The sequence below is a fragment of the Mustela lutreola genome, chromosome 3 (genome assembly GCF_030435805.1).
Source record: "Mustela lutreola isolate mMusLut2 chromosome 3, mMusLut2.pri, whole genome shotgun sequence".
NCBI lineage: Eukaryota > Metazoa > Chordata > Mammalia > Carnivora > Mustelidae > Mustela > Mustela lutreola.
Genome location: NC_081292.1, coordinates 183,089,952 through 183,099,645, shown reverse-complemented (window position 1 = coordinate 183,099,645; position 9,694 = coordinate 183,089,952).

The following is a 9,694-nucleotide window of genomic DNA, read 5'->3' as shown; positions in this document are numbered from 1 at the left end:
TGTCAGTGACATAAAAAATAAGTTAAATGAAATAAAATAAAATAAAATGAAGGGGCACCTGATTGGCTTAGTCAGTAACGTATGCGACTCTTGATCTCAGGGTCATGAGTTCAATCTCTACACTGGGCATGGAGCCTACTTAAAAAATCTTTTTTTTAATTTAAAAATAAAATGAAAAGAAAGATTGAGAAACTTGACATGAAAATGTGAAACCTCTATATCGCAAATCAAATCAATGGCATAACTAAAAGATAAATAACAAAATGGAAAAAATATTTGCAACACGATGGAGAAAGAGGAATATTATTAAACTACGGATTATTTAGAAATAAATAAGAACATTACAAACCCAATAAAAAAATGAGTAAAAGGCATTAAGAAGCACTCCATAAAAGACATGCAACTGTCCAAAACTCATGTTCAAGATGTTCCGCCTCGCTAACAATTACAGATAAGCCAATTAAAATAAGATGTCATTTTTCACTTATATAAACAAAATTTAAGACTTATAAACCAGTTGTTAGCAAGAGTGTCGGAAAACAGGCATCCTTACCTTCTGTGAATGAAAGCTCAGATTGGCAGAGCCTTCCGGAGACCAATTTAGAGACGGGCATCAAAATTTTAAATGTGTACACGTGTTTCCCTGTTCTAGAAATTTATTTTAAGAAAAAAATGGTGCAGGGATGCAAAATAGTATGAACAAGAATGGTCATTGTATTGAAAAATTAGAAACAACCTAAATGCTAATCAAAGCGTTTTTGTTAAATAAAGACATGAGACTCAGAGGTGTTATGGAGACCAGAGACCAGGCAGGTGTTAAGAAAGATAAGGATGATCTTTACATAATGACACAAAGGATAAAATGTGAAAGTGAGAGAACCAGCTCACACAATTCCATATATTGTCTTTTGTTTAATATGTAACCCACTGGCAAGGTAATTGCTCACCATTAACAATGGTTATCTCTGTGGGGTAGAATTTCAAGGGAAATTTTCTGTATTATTTAAAAATTTTTATAAGGAACACATGTTACATGTATGATAACTAAAGTCAATAGGGATTTCATTTCAAAACATTTAAAGAAAAATATATTATATATGCTCTCCTATGAAGGGTTTGTGCATGTACTCTGCCATTCAACAATATTATTAGTTTGTTATGTGAAATGTGGTATCTCGGTGGATGCAGAAAACCATGAATGCTGAGTTCTGAGGACCTCCCTCTACTTGCTGACACCAGACCAACACATCACAGAGCCCACCCCCACACCTTCCTCCTTTACTCCTGCCATAGTAGTGCTGCTATCCCTTGGCCACCCCAAAGCCAATTTTGTGCTTTAGAATCCATCTCCCTGCTGCTTTCTTGAAGTCTCACATTACTAGTTATCATCTTCACTTTATCTTCAAGTTCTCCTTTCTTGAAGCCTACTTGTCGGCAATGAGAACTGCTCAAGGTTCTTCTATACTAATGAAAAGAAAGAAAGAGGTTAGGGAGGAAGGAAGCAAAGAAATTCTAGACAGAATTATTGGGGATGAGAAAGGAGGAAGGGAACAGGAGGAGAGAAGAGAAGAAGAGGCTCCTTGGGCAGATTTCCCATTCTTAACATTCTTAAAGAACAACGCTAGCCTGACTATACTAAAAACATGATAGGCAAAAAAGGTGCTCTCTCTCCAGCTGACCAAGAAAGCCACCCAGTACCTTGTACCACAGCACCTGCCTTGGGTTGCCCACTCATGATATTAGAACCTGGATGATCTCAATAGTAGATTCATCTCCCTACAGTTATCACTTAATCTCTCCCCACATGGCCAGACTTCTAGAAAGAACTGTCTGCTTGCCCTCCCCTTCCTCACCTCCTGAACATTCCTCAGCCCATGGAGTTGGCTGCTGAGTCCCACCACTCCACCAAAACCAGTTCTTCCACGGATGCTTCAGTCCTGCCTCACCTTCTGAGCAGCACTCAGCACCACACTCTTGTGTCTATCCTTGCTTGGTAGGCTTTGCCAGTATTTCTTCTCCAGCCTGAATTTTCAGTTTGGGGGCTCCCAGCACCCAGTCCTGAAATCTTTGCCTCCCTCTATCCTCTTTCCTAGGCAGTTCCATCCAAGTCAGCATGCTGGTCACTGTACAAACACCAGACACCTCTATGAGATACTGGCCTAGTCACTATCTCCACTAGGATGTCTCACAGATCTCATTCATTCATTCAATCATTCATTCATTCATTCATTCATTGTCTCAAGCACCTGCTATGTGTCATGAACTACCCTAGGCACTGGATAAAGAGTGAAGAACAGAATAGGCATGGCTCATGCCCTTGAGCAGCTTACCTTGTCCAAAACTGAACTCAAGATCTTCCCTGAACAAACATGTTCCTCCATGTTCTCTAGTTTTGTAAATGGCAATATCACCACCCATTCGCTCAAGCCAGAAATCTGAACATTATAGATGACACTTTGCGTTCCCTTATCCTTCCTGTGGCAGACACACTCTAAGGTGTTATGCTTTTGTATACTCCCTCCCCTTGAGGTAGAACCTGTGACTTGCTTCTAATCAGTAGAATATGGCCAAGGATGTCAGTTCCTTGTTTAGGTTGTCTTACTTTGCAAGGGTGAGAGGATACCAGGCCCAGGATTATGTTATGTAAGAGTCCATCCTGCAGGTTGAAGTGAGAGAGACTCCCTTGCTAGCTTTAAAGAAGTAAGCTGTCATATTTGTCAAGGAACTGTGGGGGATCCCCCGACAGCCAGAAAGAAAACCAAGACCTCAGTGCTACAGATTGCAAGGAGATCACCTCTGCCGAGAACCTGAGGGAGCTGGGAAGGGAATATTCTCCCTGTTGATCCTCCGGTGAGACCACAGCCAGCCCCAGTCAGTACCTAACTGAAGTCTGGTAAACGCCTGAGCAGAAGACCCAGTCCTCTGTGCCTGGACTCCTGACCCATGGAAACCATGAGATAATACATGAGTCTTGCTCAGTTGCTAAGTTTGTGGTGATTTGTTGCTCAGCAGGGAAAACTAATGCAGCATCTCTCAATCCAGCACCAGGACTTTTGGATTTCTTCACTGAAATCGTTCTCGAAAACATTGAATTTTCTTCATCTCCACTACTCCACCCAGAGCAAACTGTCATCATCTCATAGCAGACGAAGAGAAGAGCCTCCTGACCTCCCCTGCCACATTTGCCCCTCCTCTCAGAACTGGGCCAAGGCATGAGAGCACCCTCGGCAAGCCAATAACTTGGCATTCCTTCAGCTCAGCATTTATTCAGCAGACATGAGGAGAAATTGTCTATTAATAAAAGCGGTATGTATTTCAACTTAGGCCAAAATGGGAAGTTCAGATTTATGTGATTTTTTCCACAGCAGATAAGTTTTTGGGAGCCACGTTAAACCACATAAAATTTAAATAAAATAAATCACTAATTTCCTGTAAATAGCACAACCCATTACATTATTCATATTCTGACTTTCAGCTGACTGTCCTTAATGATAGTTCTTGGCTGACTCATCTCAGGTTTGGAGACACAGCTCGCATGCGTCTACCACAAGTTTTTAATTTTGAAGAACACTTTATCTCTTTTTCCTTTTGTTGTTGTGCTCTAGTGTCACATCTAAGTACCCATTGTCAAATCCAAGGTGATGAAGATTTGCCTCCATGTTTTTTTCTAACAGTTTTATAGTTTGAGCATTTATATTTAGGTTGTTGATCCATATTGAATTAACTTTGGTATCAGGAATGAGGTAAGGGTACTACTTCACTCTTGCATGTGGTTAACCAATTGTTCCAGCACAATTTGTTTAAAGAGAGACTCTCCTTCCCCCAGCAAATGGCCTTGACTGCTCTTGTCAAAAACCAACTGGCCATAAAAGTTGGGTTTATTGCTTGGACTCTCCGTTCTATTTCCTTGGTCTACATATGTCTGTCTTGATGCCAGTACCATGCTGGTTTTATTGTTTTAGTTTTGTAGTAAGTTTTGAAATCAAGACATGTGAGTCTTCCGATTTTGTTTCTCTTTTTTAAATGCTGTCTTGAGGGGCATCTGGGTGGCTCAGTCATTAGGTGTCTGCCTTTAGCTCAGGTCATGATCCCAGGGTTCTGGGATCGAGCCCCACATCGGGCTACCTGCTGAGCAGGAAGCCTGCTACTCCCTCTCCCATTCCCCCTGCTTGTGTTCTCTTTTTCATCTTCTCTCTCTCTCTGTCAAATAAGTAAATAAATAAATTTTTTTTTAATGTTTTGGTTGTCTGGGGCCCCCTTGTAATTCCCTATAAACTTGAAGACTGACTTTTTGGCCAAAAAAATTTTTTTTAAATAGCCACTAGAATTGTGAGAGGGAGTGCATTGAACCTCTAGATTGCTATGGGGATTACTGCCATCTTAATAATATTCAGTCTTTCAATCCATGCATGGAATGTTTTCATTAATTTAAATCTTCAATTTCTTTTAGCAATGTTTTGTAGTTTTTAGTGTCTGAGTCTTTCATCTCCTTGGTTATTTTTATGCTTAGATAATTTATTATTTTAGAAGCTATTGTAAATGGAATTGTTTTCTTCATTCCTTTTTTAGATTGTTCATTGCTGGTATATAGAAACACAACTGACTTTTGTAAATTGATTCTGTACTCTAAACACTGCTGAATTCATTTATTAGCTCTAGCTGTGTGTGTGTGTGTGCGCACGCACGTGCGCACGCGCACACATGTACACATGTGCATGTTCTATAGGATTTTCTTTATATAGAACCATGTTGTGCATATAGAGCTACTTTAATTCTTTATTTCTAATTTCGATGTCTTTTGTTTCTGTTGTCTGATTGCCATGGCTACGGCATCCAGTACAATGTTGAATAGCAAGACATCTTTGTCTTGTTCCCAATCTGAGGCAGAAAGGTTTCAATTTTTCACCATCAAGGATATTATTAGTTGTGGGTTTTTTCATAAATGTCCATTACTATGTTAAGGAAACTCCCTTTTGTTCCTAGTTTTCTGAGTACTTTTATCATGAAAAGGCCCTGAATTTTCTCAAATGCCTTTTCTGCATCTATTGGGATGTACTTTTTTCTTTTCCTTCATTCTGCTAATGTGGTTATTACATTGATTGATCTTATGTTGAACTGCTGCTGTATTTCTGGGATAAATCTCACTGGTATATAATCCTCATGGTATATAATCCTTTCAGTGTCATGGTATATGATCCTTTCAGTGTGCTGTTGGATTTGGTTGGCTACTATTTTGTTGAGGATCTTTGTATCTATATTCATAAAAGATATCACTCTACAGTGGCATGTTGGTATGGGTTTGGTATCAGGGAAATGCTGGCTTCATAGAATGTGTAGGAAGTTTTCCTTCCTCTTCTGTTTCTTGGAAGAGCTTAAGTAGGGTTGGTATTAATTCTTTAAATCCTTCTTTTAAAAGATGTTTCTTTCAGAGGGGAGGTGGGGGGATTGGGTGAAATAGATGAAGGGGATTAAGAGATACAGACTTCCAGTTACAAAATAAATAAGTCACATAGATGACAAAGTCCAGCATAAGGAATATAGTCACTAAGATTTTAATGACATTGTTTGGTGACAGATGGTAATTACACTTACTGTGGTGAGCATAGAGTAATTGTTGAATCATTATATTGTACACTCTTTTTTTTTTTAAGATTTTATTTATTTATTTGACAGACAGAGATCACAAGCAGGCAGAGAGGCAGGCAGAGGGAGAGGAGAAAGCAGGCTCCCCGCTGAGCAGAGAGCCCTATGTGGGACTCGATCCCAGGACCCTGAGATCATGATCTGAGCCGAAGGCAGCGGCTTAACCCACTGAGCCACCCAGGCGCCCCGACACTCTTTTTTTTTTTAAGATTTTATTTTTTTTATTTGTCAGAGAGAGAGAAAGCACAAGCAGACAAAGTGGCAGGCAGAGGCAGAGAGAGGAACAGACTCCCCCAGAGCAAGGAGCCCGATGCGGGACTCAATCCTAGGACCCTGGGACCATGACCTGAGCCAAAGACAGCGGCTTAACCGACTGAGCCACCCAGGCATCCCTATATTGAACACTTGAAACTAATGACAAAACTGTATGTAAATTATACCTCAATCAATCCAACAAATGAATGAATGAATGAATGTCTTTTCTTTCTTGGGAGATGTTTTGTTTTGTTTTGTTCTGTTCTGTTCTGTTCTAAGTCGGCTCCGGGCTGGGCTTCACAACCTTGAGATCAAGACCCAAGCTGAGATCAAGAGTTGGTTGCTTAACCAATTGAGCCGCTCAGGCAACCGAGGAGATTTTTTATTACTAATTCAATCTTTACTTGTTACAGGTCTATTGATATTTTCTACTGGTTCTTGAGTAAGTTTTGGTAATTTGCATGTCTCTATGAATTGTTCATTTCATCTACATTATGTAATTTGTTGGCATATAATTATTTACAATAATCTCCCAAATCTTTTAACTTTCTGTATGGTCCCCAGTTTCATTTCTGATTTTAGTAATTTCCATCCTCTCTCTTTCTTTTCTTAGTTAAGCAAAAAAGTTTGTCAATTTTATTCTCTTTTCAAAGAAAAGAATTTTTCTTTTGGTTTCATTGTTTTTCTTTATTGTCTTTATTCTCTATGCTCCAATTTTTTAAAAAGACTTATTTATTTTAGAGAGAGTTGGGGGGGACAGAGAAGCAGGCAAGAGTCTCAAGCAGATTCTGCACTGAGCACAGAGCCCAGTGCAGAGCTCCATCCCATGACCCTGAGATCATGACCTGAGCTAAAACCAAGAGTCATATTCCCGACCGACCGCCACCCAGGTGCCCCTATGGCCCAGTATTTATCATTTCCTTTCCTTTTTCCAGCTTTAAGCGTAGTTTGCTATTCTTTTTCTAGTTCCTTAAGGTGTAAAGTTAGTGTGTTGATTTGATATCTTCTTTCTTTTTTTAATGTAGGCACTTGCAATTATAAATTTACCTCTGAGCACTGCTTTCACTACATTCCATCGGGATTTGATATATTGATATATTTGTTTGATATATTGTTTTTGTTTTTATCCACCTCAAAGTATTTTCTAATTTCCCTAGTGATTTCTTCTTTGATGTATAGGTTGTTAAAGAGTGTGTTGTTCAATTTCTGTTCATTTGAGAATTTTCCAGTTTTCCATCTGATATTGATTTCTAGTTTAATTCTTTAGTGGATGGAGAAAATATTTTATACGATTTTGATGTTTTAAAATGTATTTTAAGATTTTTCTATGGCCTAACATATGGTCTATCCTGGAGAATGTGCTATGTACAGTTGAGAAGAATGTATATTCTCATGTTGTAGAGTGGGGTGTTCTGTATATGTGTGTCAAATATAGAAGTCCTCAAGTCTTCTATTTTCCTGTTGATCTTCTGTTTAGATGTTCAATCCATTATTGAAAGTGGCATACTAAAGTCTAACTCTAACTATTACTATAGACAGTCTATTTCTTTCTTCAATTCTGTCAGGATTTGCTTCAGATACTGGTGGGGGGGTCTGTTGTTTGGTGTATATATGTTTATAATTGTTCTATTTTCTTTATGAATTGACCCTTTTATCTTATGCAATGTCCTTCTTTGTCTCTCGTAACAACTTTTAACTTAAAATCTACTTTTCTGATACCAGTATAACTACCCAGCTCTCTTTTGGTTAGTATTCACACAGAATATATTTTTCTATTCTTTCACTTTCAGCCTATTTATGTATCCGGATCCAAAACAAGTCTCTTAAAAAATAAAATAAAATAAAACGAGTCTCTTGTAAGCAACATCTGGTTAGATCATACTTTTTTATTCATTTTGCCAATCTATGTCTTTTAACAAAGTTAATTTACTCTATTTATATTCTAAATGATTACTGGTAATGGAGTACTTACTTGTACTATGTGCTATTTGTCTCCTCTACATCGTATATCTTTTTTGTTCTTTATTTCCTCCAACACTGCCTACTTTTGTTTGACTGATTTTTCTGGTGTGCAATTTTGATTCCTTCTTCATTTCCTTTTCCATACATTTTTTCATTTATTACCTTGATGGTTACGATGGATTACAACTGACATCCTAAATTTATTTTTTTTTAAAGATATGTTTACTTATTTGAGAGAGAGTGACATGAGGGGGAGGAGCAGAGGAAGAGGGAGAGGGAATCCCAAGCAGACTCTGATGACTGCTGATCCCGATACAGGGCTCAATCCCACTACCATGAGATCATGACCTGAGCCAAAACCAAGAATTGGTCACTTAACCCACTGCACCACTCAGGCACCCCCTAATTTATTTTTAAAATCTAGTTTGAGGGGCACCTGGGTGGCTCAGGCAGTTACGCATCCAACTCTTGATTTCAGCTCAGGTCATGACGTCAGGAACCAGAGATTGGGCCCCATAGGAGGCTCCATGCTGGGCTTGGAGCCTGCTTAAGACTCTCTCTCTCCCTCTCCATCTGCCCCTCTCCACTTCTCTCTCTAAAAAGTTAACTAATTAATTAATTAATTAAAATCTAGTTTGAATTGATATTGACTTACTTCAATGACATACATTTACTCTGCTTCCATCCAGCTCTATCTCCTCTTTATCATTTTCACAAGTCACGTCTTTATATACTGTGTGCCCATTAACATAGATTTAAAATTATTATTTTCTGCATTTGGCTTTTAAATAATATAGGAAATAAAAAGAGAAGTTACATTCAAAATACAATAATATTAGCTTTATAAAGTTTATCTAAGTGGTTACCTTTACTAATAATCTTAATTTTTTCCTAATACTTCAAGTTACCATCTAGGGTCCCTTTGTTTCAGCCTAAAGGGCTCTTGTTACCATTTCTTGTATGGAAGTTCTGCCGGCAACGAATTCCATTAGTTTTCGTTTATCTGGGAATGTCTTAATTTCTCCTTCACTTTTTTTTTTAAAGATTTTATTTATTTATTTGACAGAGAGAGATCACAAGTAGGCAGAGAGGCAGGCAGAGAGAGAGAGGAGGAAGCAGGCTCCCTGCTGAGCAGAGAGCCCGATGCGGGACTCGATCCCAGGACCCTGAGATCATGACCTGAGCCGAAGGCAGCGGCTTAACCCACTGAGCCACCCAGGCGCCCCTCTCCTTCACTTTTTAAGGACAGTTTTGGTGGATATGGAATTCTTGATTGATGGGGTTTTTTTCTTTTAGCACCTTAAAGATTTCATTCCACTGCCTTCTGACCTCTGTTTTCCGATGAGAAATCAGCATTAAATCTAATCAAAGATCCCTCATAAATGACAAGCCACTTCTCTCTTGCTACTTTCAAGATTTTTCTGTCTTTAGCTTTCAACAGTTTAGTTATAACATATAATAGTGTGGATCTCTGTGTTTATACTTCTTTGAGTTCTTGGAGCTTACTGGCTGCTGCATATTCATGACATTCAACAAATTTTAAAGTTCGTCACCATTATTTCTTCAAATATTTTTGCCCCTTTCTCTCTTTTCCTTCTGGGATTTCCATAATGTGTATGCTGATATTGTTGATGTTGTCCCATATGTCCCTTAGGCTGCATTCACTATTCTTCATTTCTCTTTGCTTTCTGCTCCTCAAATTAGGTAATTTTAATGTGCCCCATCTTCAAGTTTGCTGATTCTTCCTTTTGCCTACTCAAATCTTCTGATAAGGTACTCTTTTGCTTTTTAGGTCCAGAATTTCTTTTTGGCTCCTATTTATAATTTTTATCTC